This window comes from Patagioenas fasciata, chromosome 7, assembly GCF_037038585.1.
Source record: "Patagioenas fasciata isolate bPatFas1 chromosome 7, bPatFas1.hap1, whole genome shotgun sequence".
NCBI lineage: Eukaryota > Metazoa > Chordata > Aves > Columbiformes > Columbidae > Patagioenas > Patagioenas fasciata.
In genome coordinates, this window is record NC_092526.1 from 7,926,279 (window position 1) to 7,944,250 (window position 17,972).

The window sequence follows — 17,972 nt, forward strand, 5'->3', positions numbered from 1 at the left end:
GCGCAAGGGAGCGTCTGCAAACTGCCAGAGCCGCGCGAGAGAGAGAGCGCGAGAGAGAGAGCGCGAGGGCGCGCGCGGCGCAGCCCCGCACGGCAGCGCCCGCCCGCCCGCGTGTGCAGAGCGGCACGACCGGCTCTGCCCGGCCGGAAGCGCCTGTGACGGGCCCAGGCACAGCGAGGGAGCGTGTGCAAAGTGCCTGCCCGGCCGCGGAGCGCGCGGGGGCGAGAGGCGCGCGGCGGGGTGAGGAGGCAGCGGCCGTCCGTGCACAGCCCTGCGCCGCGCGGGGCGGGAGCGGCGGGAAACGCCCACGAGCCCGCCGGTGAGGCGTCGTCTCGGCGCTCCGCAGCTCGGTGCTCCTGAGGGGCGGCCTCGGCCCCCGCCGCAGCGCCGGCCTCACCCTGCTGTGAGCAGGTCCTTCTCCTCTCGCACCTGCCCGCGGCCGGCTCTGCCGCTCCCATGGGGTCCGGTCAGCGAGCGGCCGCGCTCAGGCCTGGCGGAGCCCACCGAGGGTCCGGCAGGGAGGAACAGCCAGGGAAACCGTCGCTGCCGCCTCACGGTGCTGGGCGGCCTGTCAGGCAGAGGTCCGGAAAGCAGGGACAGACAGACGTGCCTGGGAGAGCACTGGCTGACCGCGCACCCCAAACCAGCTTCCCAAGAGCCCCCTCCTGCCTCCCCGGGCGCGTCCACCGAAATCCTCACAGCCCCGCAAACAGCAAGGTCAGGCGCGGATCTGGTGTGTGGCAGCAGCTGTGGTTTTGGCTGCGCTAGGTGTGTGCATCACATCAGCTAACGTTTTCCAAAGCATTAGACACGGGTGTTTGTGATCAGGAGTTGAAGGGTTTTCATCTTCTTAGGTTGTCTTTAAACACACTCTGCAAGCTGCTAGAGCTTCAGTGTTTAGGAGCCATTAGAGCAAAGGGAGATAATGTATTTTTGTAATGAGAAGATGACTATATTTTGTAGTGGCGAGACAGTCTCTATTTAGCACGGCTTCTGGAGAGCGATGTGTTTTCCCAAGCCTGCACGCACAGACTTGGGGGGAGCCCATAGAAGATGGGTGACATCTGGTGGCCAATCCTACTCGATGGTGTTGATAGAGGCTTCTTTCATAAGGAGTAGATCAAGATCTAAGTAAAAAGATATGTTTCTGGTTACCTCTACAACCTTGTATAAGTAAAAGCAAGAATAGGTGTAGGTTGCAATAATCTGCAGAATTTAGATCAATATCTATTACAATGTTCTTCACATGCCATGAATCATCAGAAAACGGTTATACAAAAAAGTCAAGTAAATGGGTATGCTTTTGGTGACAATTCAAAAAAATCTCTGCTAGTGTGCAGTGCTATTCATTTTGGGTTTCTCCATACAGGACAGAAAATTGTGATGTGAACAATGCGTGCTAAAGGACACTTCTTTGTACCTGTAAGCATCTGCAATAATGCTCTGTGATTCAGAGTTTCACTTTTCACCCAGCATTATGCTGTGTTCCCTGCTGGAAACTCTCACTGGCATTTAATGAGAGGTTAAGGATTTTGAAATTTTACAAGGTGTTGAATGATCAGAGCCTTGGACCAGTTTTTGTGTAAGATGGTAACTTTTAAGAAGATCTGCTATGATTTGCACTGTTTGTGGAACAGAGAAAGCAAGCAGGTGGAATAACAGCATCCACAGCACTTTGATCCTTTTCTATTTATTATGATTTTAATTTAGGAAGCTCATATGCAGGAGCAGACCTAACATTGCAGTCACTTCTGAGTTTGATATGTTCTGTTATAGAAATACTATATATCACAAAAAAACAACAGTGGTCTCCTAGGAGAGCTCTTGCTGAAGGGAACACTAAATCTTATTAGCTAAGAGTTTTCAATCTGGAGCATACCAGTCAGACCCTCAATTCAGAAACAGGAAGTTACACTACATATTTTACAGTATGTACATCTGATATAGCGAAATTAAAAAAAAAAAAAAAAGTGCATTGATTAAGGAAGTGAGAAGTGCATAGGAGAGTGAGCTCCCTGCTCAAGAAGCATTTGCTGAGGAAAGATTGGGTTCTTGGAGCACAGGGAGCAGGAGACTGAGAGAAGAGAGAACATAAATCCCTGCAGCATTAAAGTATTAGGAGAATCTGAGAGCAAGCTGGCACTTACATGTTTATTCCTTATTTTAGTGTGTAACAAGTAGGCCACCAATTATTCAGATTCAGCTCTCTCAGCCCTGTCCCATATTTGGCGTGAATCTCACACAGTTAAATCTTAACTTGTCTGCTTGCTTATTCTGTGCTCATGGGAAGAGGGTATGGGTGGAGGCTCCAAGTGAGGCTGATAAGGACCGTTAGGGCCTGTTAATGCCATCAGGGCCCTGATACTGCCATCTCATCTTTCATGTTTGCATCTCAGAGCCACAGACTCTCTGTCTAGCTCCAGGACTCTGTGTGCTGATCCCATCATCCTTGGGCACAGGGAGGAATGACCTGAAAGTGCTACTCTGCAATTTTGGGTGCCTCCTAAGGTGCGCTATCTGTTGTAGGACCTGCTGGGAAGCATACTTCCCAGATGTAGTCATGCTCCACCACATGTGCTTCCTGAGTGTCACCACATGTATAGCTGCCCTACATACCAACACAGACATCCTGTGAGCCAGTGTTCTGTGATTAAAGAAGATAAGTTGGTAGATGTGTGAAAACACCGAAACATTGTATAAGGCTAGGACTGAGCGTCTTGGCTACAACTGATGTTAATGGAGAACTTTTGGGCTACTCTGAGGTCTGTCTTATTAGTGAGGAAAATATATTCTGGTAGAGACATTCAAGAGACCACCTACTCATATGTTTTTTTCTGCTTGATTTTTGTATCCAAAAGTTGCTGGTACAGCCCTGCCCTGAGTGGCTAACAAAAACTCCCTGGTGTGATGCTGTGCCAGTCACAGCTTCCGATTAGCATAGAATTCAGGCAGACTAGATTAAGTCGTCACATCTATACTAACTTCTGCTTGCTAACTGCAAGCTCGACAGAAAAGGACAGAAGTAATCCTTAGAAGACACTGAGTGCAGCAGGACTGTTTAAGGAATGTTTATGTTCTGAGGGCAATTCTTCTGCACTTCTCCATACTGACTTTTGGAAGATTCTGATTATGGACCAGCAGTGAGTGATAGCCTAAACTATAAATGCACAGAGGTCACCAGCGCTGACTCCAGAACTGTTTGTTGTCACCTTTAAAGTAGTCTACTTGTTGAATTTTCCATCTCTGTTAGTTCAAAGAATAAACTACTATAATGGGGAGAAATGTGCCTGGGACATAGAAGAATTCTGTGATTATTCACAGACAGTACCTACCTGAACCCTTCCTTAGGGCAGTGTGTGTAAACTGTGTTTCCTTTTGGCTTGTAACATTGTGTAACAAAATTACAGCACACATATAACATTTAGTTCGCCTTTCCCAACAGCAAAATCTATTATTATGAGATCTATAGTATTAGAGAATATAGATATAGAAAATATTTTAAAGATAGAAATCTCTTTCTTCTGAGGTGAACTACATCCAACATTCCTGCCTTTGTTCTAGTTGGTAGTCCCCCCCGCCCCCCCCACCCCCTTATCTCAGGTAGATACACTGTTACATTAGGTTATGCTTCGGGGATTAGCACAGCAATAAAGCACTTGCAATAGGGACTAGAGAGCTTCTGCATTATCATCTGCATCTCCTTCAAAGCCCTTTTGCCTTGTCTTTGGAAGATCTCTATCCCCCTGTGCAGGTTTTCTTACTTTCTAAGTCCCCTGTATGTTCCTCAGAATAAAGGGGTAGTTGTTAGCTTTGCAGATACTCTTTGGTGGTAGGCTGAGTATTGCATTATTAATGTTGAACATGACTTCAATAAAATGGAAAAGGAGAAGAGGAAAAATAGAAAGGAAAAACTGAAATTTAAACCAGAGATAAGATTAAAAAGACCTTCCTGAAAGGTATCTTTGTCTCTTCATTGCCAAACATGATAGCTGTGTCTTGAGGCTTCCAACATATGCTTTTAAAGCTTTCTGTTTGATGTCTCCCTCAGCTTTGTTGATACAAATGAATTTACTGCAAAATGATAACTGACTCCAACCTCTGTGCTGGAGATCAGAAAATTTATGCATTCTTGTTCAAGAATGTATCTTGCTTTTTTGTTTGCTCTTCTGAGGACCTCATCTATGTTTTTTGAACTACACTACAATGTCATTCTGAAGTGATGTCATATTCAACCCTAATAATATTCTGATCACAAAGTGAAATCTTGAAGAGTCACCCTCTCCCTTTCTTTTGCTCCTTATTCACAATTCAAAGTTGCTGTAGGATAACCTGGGTTTAACTCTGATTAAATATCAGAAAAGTAGCAAACAGAAAATGTTCCTGTCCTTTCCCCATATTCAGGTAAACCCCCTGTTTTTAACACAAGTAAGATTTTGCTGTTAGGTTTTAACTGTCTCCTTCCCACCAACTTTTTATGGATACGTAAAAGTCAGATTTTTTAAAGGCATCATAAACTCTGTCCAGTACAAAAGAACACAGCGATAAATTGTTATTTGACTCTTGCCTTTGAAGTTGTTATTCTGTCCCCTCTTCATAAATATAACAACATATAAAATTTTCCATCACCAGAAAACATTGATCTATATTCCGACACATTATAAACATAAATTGTGCAAACATTTCCATTAACTTTACGCTGAGTTATCAAACAGGAAATAAACCCTTGTTTTTAGGTACCAAACCAGACATTTTTAATAGGTATTTAATGTGTGCAATAAGTGTACCAAGGAGCTCCTGATTTGCAGGAAAATATTAGGGATTCCTTTTCGGACATCACAGTAGCTCTTCAGTACAAAGTGGCATGTAATTGTAAAAGTTCATAAGCACAGTATAAATCTGGCAGAGCTGATTCTCCACTGTCTTCACCCCTTTGTAGTTATTAGTAAGAATGCTCATATTTTACATTCACCTTAAACAGGTTTGAAGGACTGCTCAAGGTGCAAGAGATACTCTGTGTTCTCATTTGAATGCAAACTGAAATTGCATCATGATTTATTTTAGGGATTTCATTGGACCTGAGGGAGCTAAAGACTTTCCTGAGGAAACAAGTCACTCTCCACTCATGGAGATTTGTCAAAGAGACTGTGCAGCAAATAAATGATTAAGGCATAAGAAGAGAAAGGCTAAGAAATAACAAAGGCAGTAAGGACATAGTAGAAGATATGGATGGGTTATTTGTATTGGTGTTCACTATTGAGGTAGTAATTTTGTAAGTTTCACCTCTGGTATGATCTTTGTGGAACTCTCGTCTGGAACTGAAGAATTAAGGGAAGTTTTTAGATTGACTCAATAAAATTAACAGTACTAGGCTTGATCGTATTTGTCCAAGAATTTTGGAGGAGCTTAGGTAAGAAATTTCTGAGTGTTTCTGCTATGTTGTCATCTCATCTTCTTGTCACAATTAACAGAATCACCAATTTCAGAGAGGTCTGTAGTGGTGAATCAGAAAATTGGGAATGGATGGCTTAATCTGACTTCTTCCCTGATGGATCAGCAGAAAATATACTTAGGCTATATATAGATAGCATACGTATAATAGGTTAATATCTGTACATGATCCTCTTCTATAGAGGTAAATGACAAACTCACAGATTGGTTTGTTGTTTGAAGGAGTCAGTAACCATCTCTCCGATCTGGATAGCAGATTCTATTCAGATATCCATAAACTTTTTCACAAAATCTTGAGTCAAACACTTGCTGTCATTAAAGAAATGAGATTGTCATGGGTTATGTCATAAGATGTTTTAAAGATAGGAGTAGAAAAAGATAGAAAACAAAAATAGAAATAGGGATATGGGATCATTTGTCGCTGCAGACAGAGTTTATATTTGGAGTCTCTCAGGACCTTGTTTTGTGACCTTGCTTTTCAGCATATTCATAACTGATCTGGAAATGGAAGGAATATTGAGGTGACAATTGCAGATGATATAAAATTGCTGAGGATAGTAAAAGCTAAATTTGAATGCAAAATGTTGCAGAAGGATGCTATGATACCATGTGACAGGAAAACAAACAGCAGATATAATTTAGCATTGATATTACTTTGCATGATAAATGCAAAATTACATTAAAAAAAAGAAAAGTGACTGCCTATATAACCAAATGGACTTTTTATATTACTAGTCAGGAATAAGATTATGAAACTACTTTGAAGAGTCTCTGAAAATATCAGCTCAATGCACAACAGTGATTAAAAAAACCCAGAATGTTTGGAATCGTTAGGAAAGGATTTGTGAAAAGAACAAAACATCTCCATGTCTGTAGAGGTCCATGGTACACTCAGTTCACTTTACCTACCACAAAAAATATATAGTAAAGCAATAAAGGATGATAAGAGTGATCAGAGACAGTGAATTACATCAAATGAGAAGAGACAAATAAGACTAGTAATTAGAGAAGAGGAGAACTCAGGAAACAGGTGATAAAGGTTGAGTAAAATTATGAAATCACTGATCACACAAGGATGAATGAGGCGAATTGTTCAGTATTCGTCATAACGAAAAGAACCTGTGGCACCCAATGAAATTTTAAATAGTGGCTTTCAGGCAAATAAAATTAAATACTTGTCAAGGCAAAATCTAAGTTAAATTGTAGAATCTTCTGGATTTTTTTAGAGGCCAAAACCATAAATGGATTGAAAAAAGAGTTACATAACTCAATATGAGGTCCTGTAGCAACTGTTAAGTAGGTAGCAACTTTAAAGAAGACTGTAAGTCTCTGGCTGTTAAGCTGGGAAAATATTCCCTGGGAAGCATCATCATGTATTTGTCCTGCTTCATGCACAGCTTGCCAAAGTGTCTCCTCATCTCTTTCTTTGAGATACTGAGCAACTGGTCCTTCATCTGACCCGGTGCAGCTATTACTATGTCCTCATTGCTTCCTTTTATTTGCTAACTCATCTGGGCTAGTGCTTCTTTTCTAGGGTCTGACTCCCTTGCCTGACAGAAACAACCTAAACATGACATAATGCCTTTCCCTATGGTGAAATACAAACTTTTCAAGGCACAAAACAGCTTCAGTTCAACTAGGCCTTACAACTTGTGGACTCTGTTCCTCATTCCAGTTTTCATAGATTCCCATGCAGCTCCTGGCATACTTTCAACAGTGAACTGGAATGACTTCAAAACAGCAGTTTTAAAAATATTCTGGAAATGTTACTCTGTCCTGGGTGAATTTTATATGTATGTATATATTTCTGTGTCTCCATGCCTTTTTATCCCCAGTATAGCCCTAGTCATGCTGTTGTACTGCATCTTACAGAACGGTGTCTCATGGACAAAATCTGGAAAATCTTGACACCGAAGAGTCAAATTCCTAATTTTCAAGTAACATGAACCCTTAGTATTACAGTGTGATTGTGGCCAGTGTAATAGAGCAAATGAGTTTGGAATACAGAGTAGCTGGATCTCTGCTACATTATCACTGGTGTAACAAAGGACTCCAGGTCAATGCCATAATGAAGTAATGAAGTCAATTATTTTTCAGCCTTACCTTAGTTAAATGTTTCTGTATTTCTGTTGTTATTTGATACTTAAACCAAATACTAGAAGCCAAATAATCTTTATTATTGAATCTGCTTTTACAGTTTGAACTGGGATATTAATTGTGATTTCAGCATCAGACCTACTGCTTTAAGCAACAACACATCTGGGAAATAAATACTCTCTTTCTTATACATCTCCAGAACTTTTGACATACCTGTAATTGTTCTCAAGTGACCCATAGTTGTTCTTTTTTCTTGAAAATATTTTATTAACTTGTTAATTTGAAGCTCAAAATGATATATGGATTCAGTAATGTACCTGTGAAAGTTTACTTTTCAGTAATGCTAAATGCATTATCACACAAGGGTGAAGAAAACACATCATGCAGGCAGTCACTGAAATTGGCATCTTTTCCCTCTCAAGTAGCCAGGTGACATTTCACTTATGGGAACCATTAAACCAGGGTGTTAAAAACAGATTTAGTTTGCTTCTATCTACTTAAAAGAGAGCTGTTGTCACTATTTTGGCAATTAAAGTTTGAAAGTGGGAGGCATTTGATTTATAGAAGGCACTAAATTGGTGACTGTTTTATAAAGCTAAAGAGGACTGATTATAAAACTTCACAAAAAGGAAACTGTTTTCAACAATTTATGAACTGTGACAAAACAGTCTCTTCAGCGAGAGGTAGATAAAGCTTCTGTTATTATTAGAAACAAATTCAAACTGGGAGGCTTAGATCATTGTCTTTGAACAGTCTTTTCCCCTTGGCCCCCCAAATGAAGGAAATTTTTTGTTGGATACTGTTTGACTGTAGTGTACCCCATGTCTGAAATCCTGTTTTTCAGCACCAAGAAATTATTTGCAGTAGATCTTGTATTTTAATTATGAGGTGAGCAATAAAGACAGGATTATTGACTGTGGAATTATCCCATATGAGAACTTGCTTGTAGGCTTTCTGCTGGTTAAACAGCCTTTGGTCTTATTCAAAAATCTAGAAGGTTGAGAGTCCTGTGGTCGATGAATTCCAGGCTGATGTGTGTTTAGATTGTTATTCTATTCCTGATAAAGAAAAAAATCAGGTTGACTAAAATCTGGACAATACTGAGCTTTACATTGTTTGGTGGTACGTGAAAGTTTTAGTGGAATTTTAGTTGTTAAATAATAACTGATTTTTTTACATGACCCTCAATGGTGTATCCTTAAAAGCAATTTAAAGTATATTCTGGAAAATTTTAATCTGACATTGGTGAGAATCTTTTAAGTGCTTGTACTTGTCTGGAATTGTTGACATTTTGCAATCCCTAGTCCCACCAAGTTTCTACAATAGAGAATATATATTGAACATTTCAAGCACTGCAAAACCCTTAAAGGAATGCTCATCTACCTGGAATGTCAGTGATCTCTAAGTCTTCTCATCTTGTTACTGGATACTTCTGGAAAGAGTGTCTGTGAATAGGATTCACATTGCAAAAAGAGAAGAAGCACCTTTACTTTTATGGTTTTTGAGTGTGGAACTTGGCCATGCAATGTTTAGCCCAAAATCAATATTCATTTAACGTGTTTAGAATTGACTAAATACAATGGAGTTCCTAAACCGACTCTTGCAAGGATTTCTCAAATCAAATGTCTTCATTACTTTCTAGAAGAATTATCACATCTTCACTGTACTGCCACTACCTTCCATCTTTTACCTTATCCTTCCAAATCTCTTGTTATTTTAATGTGTTTTTACTCCATGGAGCTAAAAGATCTTCTAGCAAGGGACTGATTTTTTTTTTGCAGATATATAATTCAATGGGCTCTATGAAATTAGGTCCCTTCGATAGCTCAGCTGGTAGAGCGGAGGACTGTAGAGGTGCTGCTCCATGGTAATCCTTAGGTCGCTGGTTCGATTCCGGCTCGAAGGAGACATCAAATTTTAAGATTCAGATTGGATATTAGGAAAAATTCTTCATGGAAAGGCTTGTGAAGCATTTGAACAGGCTGCTCAGGGAAGTGGTGGAGTCTCCGTCCCTGGAGGGGTTTAAATGGCGTTTAAAGATTCTTATGGACATGGTTTAGTGCTAGAGTTAGGTTATGCTTGGACTCGATGATCCTGAGGGTCTCTTCCAACTGAAATGATTCTATGATTCTATGAAATGGTCTACACTGACTGTAAAGTATTTTAAACAAGTTTGAAAACTTTGAAGAGAAATTCTTATGAGAAAGGAGGAATTCTGTACAACACCTTCTAAAATAATAAGCTACATAGTAGTGAATGCAGCCACTGGATGTGCACCAATTCATTTGACCTTATGCATCTGCCAGCCTACAATACTGGAGCAAAAGACCAAGTAGAAGCATTTACATGTGCTGTGAGAGAATTCCTGCACTGTGAAGTCAGAAAGTGTAGATTTCCTCAAGGGAAAATATTTGCTTTGTCAGACAACCCATTTAAATGAAAAGCAGTCTAACTGGAGCATGGGAGTCCTTATTCAGAAATGTAGTCCTTTTACAAAAAAACCCCAACAATAACAACAACAACAAAACCTGCACAAAACCAACAAAAAAATCCCAAACAAACAGAACAAAACCCAACAAAACAAAACCTCAAAACCAACAAAAACCCAACAAGCCCTAAACCTGCAAATGTGAAAAATAACATCTTTATCACTTCACCCAGGTCTGCTCTCTGACCATGTGTAGACATCGTGAGGCATACAGCTGGAAAGTCAAAGCTGGATCAGTTGTATTTGCTTTCTGCAACTGTAAATTTCAAATTCTTCAGGATCACAAAAGGGAATGAATTGCATACACCTCTTATCAAATAAGAAGTATTAACAGAAAAGGTCTCAGGAGGGAGTATTGATCAACACACATTAATTCAGGAAAGTTTTGAATACTGACTTCTAATAACTAAGCTTAACATGAAAAAGATATGTTTTCTAAAATAGTTTGTTTCTTTGTCCTTACCCTCTAACTACATCGAGTAATTTCAAAAACTCAATTTCCTTCTGTGTTCTGTCCTCTGGTGTCACCTCTGCTCTTACTAGGATCTGCCACCTTTGGAAGAAATTCTGTATTCTAGATTGCCATCCATGGAAGATTCTACAGTGAAGCTTAAGGAAAGCACATTCTAATGTACTAAGATCCCAGGCTATTCAAGGCTTCATAGATGTGATAAAAACCAACTTGAACTGCAGATAGAAAGGAACTGGGACTAAATGTGAAACATGATGCAATGAACTCACAATGGCTTGTATCGTTTAATCAATGTTATTTCTACATGAAAAGTCTGGTAGAACATGGACAGATATGTTTTCATCTGTAATTTAGGTGTTTTGTGGATTGTCCAAACACTGAAATAAGCCTGAATCTATTTTCTTCCTTGCCCCTTGCCACTGTTAAAAATTAAATAAATAAATAAAAATCTCAAGTGGTATTCAAGAGGACAGTCTCCAAATCCAGTTCTCATAACACTCCAGTGTTTCACCCATACCAGTCCCTGTGGACAGGAAGCATTTAGAGATACTTGTTTATCCCTGGAGATACATCCCAATGTTAAGTAGATGCAGTCAGCTTTTGCATTTTCTAGTACAACTGAGACACTGGAATTTCAATGTATTCCTAATTAGGTCCCTGGCTTCAAATTACTTTCCTTCCTGGTTTCCTTAGACATTCTAGAATATATTTCTCATAGGCAATTTTATCTCCTTAGACACATATGCCTAACAAGTATGAAACACAAGCAAAGATTGGGTGGCTTCATCCAAACACATGGATCTGAATATTACACAGAATCACAGAATGGTTGGGGTTGAAGGAACCTCTGCAGATCATCCAGTCCAACCCACCTGCTAAAGCAGGTTCACCAGAGCAGATCACACAGGAAGGTGTCCAGGCAGGTTTGAATGTCTCCAGAGAAGGAGACTCCACAACCCCTCTGGGCAGCCTGGTCCAAGGCTCTGGCATTTCAAAGTAAGGAAGTTTCTCCTCATGTTTAGATGGAACTTCCTGTGCTTCAGTTTGTGTCCGTTGCCCCTCATCCTGTCATTGGGCCCCACCGACAGAAGTCTGGTCCATCCTCTTGGCACCCACCCTTGAGATATTTATAAACATTTATGAGATCTCCTCTCAGCCTATAGCTGAGATATTCCAGCATCAAACTTCTAAGTATCTTTTGTTATTTGTTGCTAAAGCAGGATCATTGGACAAAAGGTTTTAATATAGACTCCATCAGTCCAGGTTTGAAAGATGTGACTGAGAGCGTCAGGTTATAGCCCATTGACCCTTAGCAGCCTCACAGTTGCACACAGTAGAGGCCCTAGAGAGAACCACCTAGACCTTGGCCAGCTGGAAAATGTGTCTGTCTAGTGGAGGCAAAGGATTACCATTAATTTACTGTGTGTAATCACATTATATATTTGTAGGTAACCTATGTAGTTCAGGAGAGAAGCAGATGATTTACAACATGCCTGCAGTTTAAGTAAATTTGACTAAATAATATACATGTTAGTGGTTTGAAGACTTGGATTTTTTTTTAAAGAGAGACAGAGTTTAAATAAATGTCATCTTCTCATGTGTATTACAGGGAGGTAGATCAATGAGAAAAAAGATGCTAGCAGGAAATAAAGTGTTTTTCATATGTTGGCAATTTACTGTTAGTCACTGCCTAAAAATACTGCAGACTGAGTAACATCAGGCTGTCAGATCAGGTAGATGGAATGTTTACTTTAGTAAATCTAATCTTGCCCTTGCCTGCTGAAGCTGGAGTTGAAAAGCCAGGATGGTACCAATAGCGTAGGAATAACTAGATCCATCCTGTCAGCTAGATGGGTGCAACTGCAGATCATTGCAGCAGAGGTAAAGCAAGGTTCAAACTACTCTTCCTTCGGGAAGAACATGTAAAGTGACCACAGTTCCAGCCCATAGACTTAGATGTTCTGTGATGCATTGGTGGGTGTTTGACAATTTTCTGGAGAGCTCTAGATTGGTCTTTTATTGTCAAGGTGTTTAAAAACAGTGAAATCCTTTTTGAAAACATACAACTTTTAGTAGTCTGTTTTATATCAACATGCCTAGATTTTCATATAACTGAAAATCTGCCATACAACACTCTCTTGGGAAAATATTCTGTATGAAAACAGCTGTTAAAATAGAGACTAATTTAACAGCAAACTCTGGACAAACAACATTGACTTCTGTAAACTTATAAGCCTGTGGGCATTTCCCTTTTAGATGGCATATTTGTTTTAGAAATACATACTGCAGAGAATCCAATGAACATCATATTGAAAATGTTTATTTTACATTTGCTTTCGTGGAAATTAATCGTAAATGTACTCATTTATATCTACTTATTAAAAAAACTCAGGAACATTTTAATTCTCCTGTTACTCACATGTGCAGACTATAACAGTTATAAATAGAAACACACAGGGCATGTCTGTCCTGCTGCAAATGTAGAATCTCTTCTCACACAATGTATTTGCTAATGTCTTCATCTGGTTTAAGAACTTTCCAAATTCTTACACGTTATTGAGCTTGACATATCATATTTGGCTGATATTCTGGAAACTAACAGCTCTCTCTTTGCTCTTATCTCATTAATTCCTTTGTTTTCAGCTTAAGGTAATTGCTTCCAGTTGTTTCCATTTACAAAACTCAGAAAAATTAATCTCCTGTATTTATTGATCTTTCAAATGTTTGAGGGAAATAACATGTTTTAGTATAAATTACCGAGTTAGTAACCTTCAATAGGTTGCTAATTTGTCCATGAAAACATGTTTTTTTTTTTTCTGTTTCAAATTTCTATACAAATTACTTTTTCCTAACTGTTGTCTGGATAGTGTTTCTCATTTTTCTACTTCTGCTGCTCTTTCTTCCCACTGATTAAGTTCAAATGCCAGCAGAGATTAATAGCTGACTCCCTTCAAGGGAGAAGATGTCAGATTTTGGATAAAAATAAGGATTCCAAAGAATGGAAATATGGCTACCCATCAATAGAAAGGAAATCTGAACTCACAGTCATATGACAACTCAATGACTTTTGTCAGAACTAGCGAGAGTTCAGATGGTTTGCTGATCTCTGTGGGATATTCTGCATAATCTGCTCTAAATTATGGAAAATAATTATGAAATAGACTGCAAATCACATAAATTGAGTTATTCCAAGCACAGTGGATTGTTGAGCAGTAGGTCCAGAAATGCTAGAATCACGGGATAATGGGATCAGAGGCTTTTATTAATTTCAGTAAAACATCAGTGCAGCTCTTTTGAACAGTCCTTTTCAGGGAACTGACATGCAAAATACCACCAGGAAACACTAATAAAAGCAGTATCTTTGTATGAGCAATTGTTGCCATTGAAGGCCAGTATTCAGGTTTTACTCTAGGAGAGCTGGTAAATCCAGGCCATGGACTCCATGAGTGTTCCAAATGCTTTGTCTTCCTCATTAGTCATGTGTGAATCTGAAATCATCGCACAGCTTGCATATAAAACTTTAACAAAGGTAGTGCCACAGAATCCATCTTTTTCTCTGTGCTTCAGTCTTAGTTTTGAAAACCAGTTTTATTGCTAACCTTGCTTTTTAGTCTTGTTCTTCTTTCACCAAATTAGATTTTGAGCCTATTAGCTGCAACAGTGTCCTGTTGGATATCAGTCATAAGGGGAGCCTGTCATGCACAGCATAGGAAACTATTTAAAGGATAATAGCATCTTGTGCTTCTGGGTATAAGCTGATTGTCAAAGTGGAAAAGAAATGTTGCCCTTATGGGTACCATCGAGTAGTTGCTTGTCGCATTATGAGGATTTGCACCTTCCTCTGAGATATAGTCAAGACAGAATACCAGACTTGATGGACCAGTAGTCTGATCTGCCATGACAACTCTTTATGGTCTGATACATGTGACCTGTCAGTGTCTATACTGAAAAGATAAAAAATTAAGTTATTGGTGAGTGAAGACTAAGGCATGTGGAAAGAGGTTTCTAAAGGAACAGTTTTCAGTTGTCAGTATGCAGTGAAGCAACATCGTGGAAATGAGGCAATACACAGCAGCAATCTATGTAGAACAATTTATCATAACCACTAGAGTTCAGTTATTTATCTCTGTTTACTTAGTTATACGAGAAAGCACTGCTGTATGAAGTGAAGATAGGACAGCTCTTTTAGGAAGACAAAAGTTAATCTGGGATAGTGTTTGCGGTTGGAGTAATTCACAGATTAGCTGCAGTTATGCAATTGGTAAAAATTTCTCAGCACTTCATAGAAAAATATTTAGAATCCAGAATAATTTATTGGCAGGTGCTTAATAATGCATTTCTTGAAGCAAGTGCATGTTAATATGTATGGAAGTTGGTCATGTAGGTGGTATCTGGTAGACATGGCTGTTTTTCTGTATTTAAGAACTGTAACTGTAATTGCATAAATATATGTGTAGATGACTTGTCTATTCAAAGAATTTATCTCTGTGAGATTCTGAGTGCTGTAAGGTTCTGTCAACTCTTAGAACAGAGTTTTACAAGGGCTCTATAGGATTTGCATCAGCTATATTGTACTATCTGGATAAAGACACATTTTATATAATAGCCTACCTCTGACAAAAAGAACATGACTCTATATCTTTATCTCAGTGTATTATTTCTTACATACAGAACTAAGTCAAATCCAGCTGCAGCGTTTAAAACTGAGCAAATTATACAAAAGACATCACTGTTGTAGCTGATGTGATCCATTTTTGCTATAAACCAAACAAAATAAATCCAGCATCAGATACTGCATCAGATGCCACATTCCTTAAGGACTGGCAGTTCCTGCTAAATACATGATTTGAGAAGGAATGAAGAAAGAACAAAAATAAATCACAGAAAAACTTTGCAAATACAAGGACTGATGAACAGTGAATCTTATTTAGGACATTGCTTTGCTATCCACTTTTCAGAGACCTGAGAGGTTCTAATTTGTCACAAGAGGTTTCTATCAGATACCTCCTTGCTGATGTGACAGTCTGTTATTTCCTTTTGCATTGTGCTTGATTCAGTCAAACAGTTCATGCCATGTCCAGTCATGTTGTCCAACTGTGACTTCAGAGACTTCATAAAGGCAACATGCAACTGCCTGTTCTGGAAAGACTGTATACTTAAAATACTGCTTCAGAGGAGAGTTTGATTTTAACTTGTTCTAGCAGATATTTGGCTTGATTAAGGGAAAAAAAAAGATAGCTCTGTTCTGTCATAGAGAATACTATCGTATTCCTTACAGGCAAGTACATTTAAAATGATAGTAAGTGACGCAGTTTTACAACATTTATTTTAAAATGATATTTTATGTATTATGAGTATTCTGGGACATGAATAATATATAGCGGGTGCCATTGAGGAATCTGATCAGATTGCTTTTATTCTTTCTGGAGGTTTTTCCATCATTTAAATTAAGCAGAAAAAATAGCGTATTGTTAGATCTCTTTTATTATTCTTAATCTTTTTCATCACTTTACAAAGATACAGTAAAACTGCTGTTACAGAAGTGAATGTGCATGGCATGTTATTGGCTGGAATTGGCATAACAGGATTCATTGTCTGGGGCTGAGTACTGATGTGCCTCGAATTCTACAATAATGGAATTCAGTGCTTAACTCTTCCACAAGAATTATGTATGTGACCCTTGTCAAGTCAGTTTGGCCCTGGTCCAGCAAAAAATTAAACATTTGTGCTAGGCGAAACTGACGTTTATATACTTGAAGGTACATCAAGGTGTTAATTGCACTGTGCCTCTGTTTCTGTCTTCCTCTGAGATTTTATAGTTTAGACTGTAAAAGCCCCAAAGACTTTTCAGTGTGTATAAACCATATCTAGCACAACAGAGTTCCTGGACCCTGCTGATTTCAAAGAAATGCTATTACACATCCTGCTCACTGCACTCCCGTTGACCCTAATGGAAATGTTTGCGTGAATAATTTGAGCTCTTTGTATATATTCACATAGAAAAATGGTATTGCCCTGGGAAAAAATAATGGGTCCTTCTTTCCTTGCAGATACGCCTTCTTCATTGTGGTAGGTTTGATCTCTCAATGTAGCTTTTTATTCTCTGACCTCGGTGTCAAAAAGCTTCTTTTTTTTTTTTGTTGGCTTTTCTTTAACTTGTTCCCAGATGTCTGATGCAACCAATGGCAATAAAAGAAGTTAAATAAAGAAATTTAGAATTCTATTAGAAGTCAAAGTACCAATTCCCTGAACTGTCCATTGGCTTAAATAACCATGTAAGTAATTTGCTAAAAGACATCTAATGGACTGTTTTAAAAGTTAAATCAGCTACAGCAGTGGTGTCTTTTTTGTTTGTTTTTCCTGCCTCATTATCTCAACAAATACCTAGTTTTAGTGCTTTCTTCTATTATGGATGTTTGTGCTGTTCAGGCTTCCGTAAACATTAAAGTATCAGTTTTTAAAGAATGAGTGAATATGACGTTTGAGTATATACCATAAAATGTTATAGATGCACTATGAAGTATTTTTATAAATATAAAAAACAGAAGAAAATAATGTTTCCTGTCAGCTGGGAGATTACCTGTTCAAAATGTCAGTAGCAGATAAAACTTAAATATTAGTAACAGTATGACAGACCTGACTGTATGATGCAGCCATGAAAAAATAATGTGATGAGTTGAGTGGGCGGAGGTGAAGAGACACAGATCTATCCTATAAGATCTGGATACAATACTATATACTGTTCTCACCATGTGCTGGTGCTCCTGCTTGAGAAGGATTAATTAATACTGGAATATAAGCCAGAAAAAAAACTACAAAGGCAAACCGTCTAGGATTAAGTCTTTTTTATCCTAAGAAAGAAGGAATAAGATAACTTGGTTTGTATATCTTAACAAAGCAAAGGCTTAGAGGAAATGCAGTTCCTGCATACAGATGTATAGATTGAAAAACACCAGAGAGGGGAATTTACCCTTACCATTTACCCAAAGGGAATATTAGGCATAAGAACAAATTGGGTCATAATTACATTTAGGTACAAAATTGGAAGTTTCTAAATGTCGGATATTTGAGGTTCTGCAATGTCCTTTCAGGAAATGTAATGGGAGTAAGGATCCCTCTTTTCCCAGCTAGTTTTGGGCATGTGCTTTAATCAGATTATGAAGGGGATTGTGTGACATAGCTGGTTGATAGCGGGGCTGAGTTTGTTAATTTAGGAAGTCCATTCTAATATCTCGTCATATGTGTTGATAGTTTCTTGTGGCTGACAGAAGCAGGTGAGCACACTGTATTAGCAGTGTGGTGGGTATTTACACTATCTTACAGAGAGCTGTCATGCTGTCAACATTATCTGTAATGAACCCTCTCATCACTTAGAAGGCTCAGAAATGGCAATTGTAATTGTTATAACTCAATATTCCATTTTCCACTGCTGGTAAGTATGCCTTGTCTCTAGTACTTAGCATTTGG

General features: G+C 38.8%; 1 non-coding gene across 1 annotated transcript; it reads left to right on the forward strand.

Moving 5' to 3' along the window:
* Positions 1-9,360: 9,360 nt before the first annotated feature.
* On the forward strand, positions 9,361-9,451 carry TRNAY-GUA (transfer RNA tyrosine (anticodon GUA)). The gene is given in 2 exon segments: positions 9,361-9,397; positions 9,416-9,451. It is a non-coding gene; the product is annotated as a tRNA-Tyr (tRNA).
* The last annotated feature ends 8,521 nt before the right edge of the window (positions 9,452-17,972 follow it).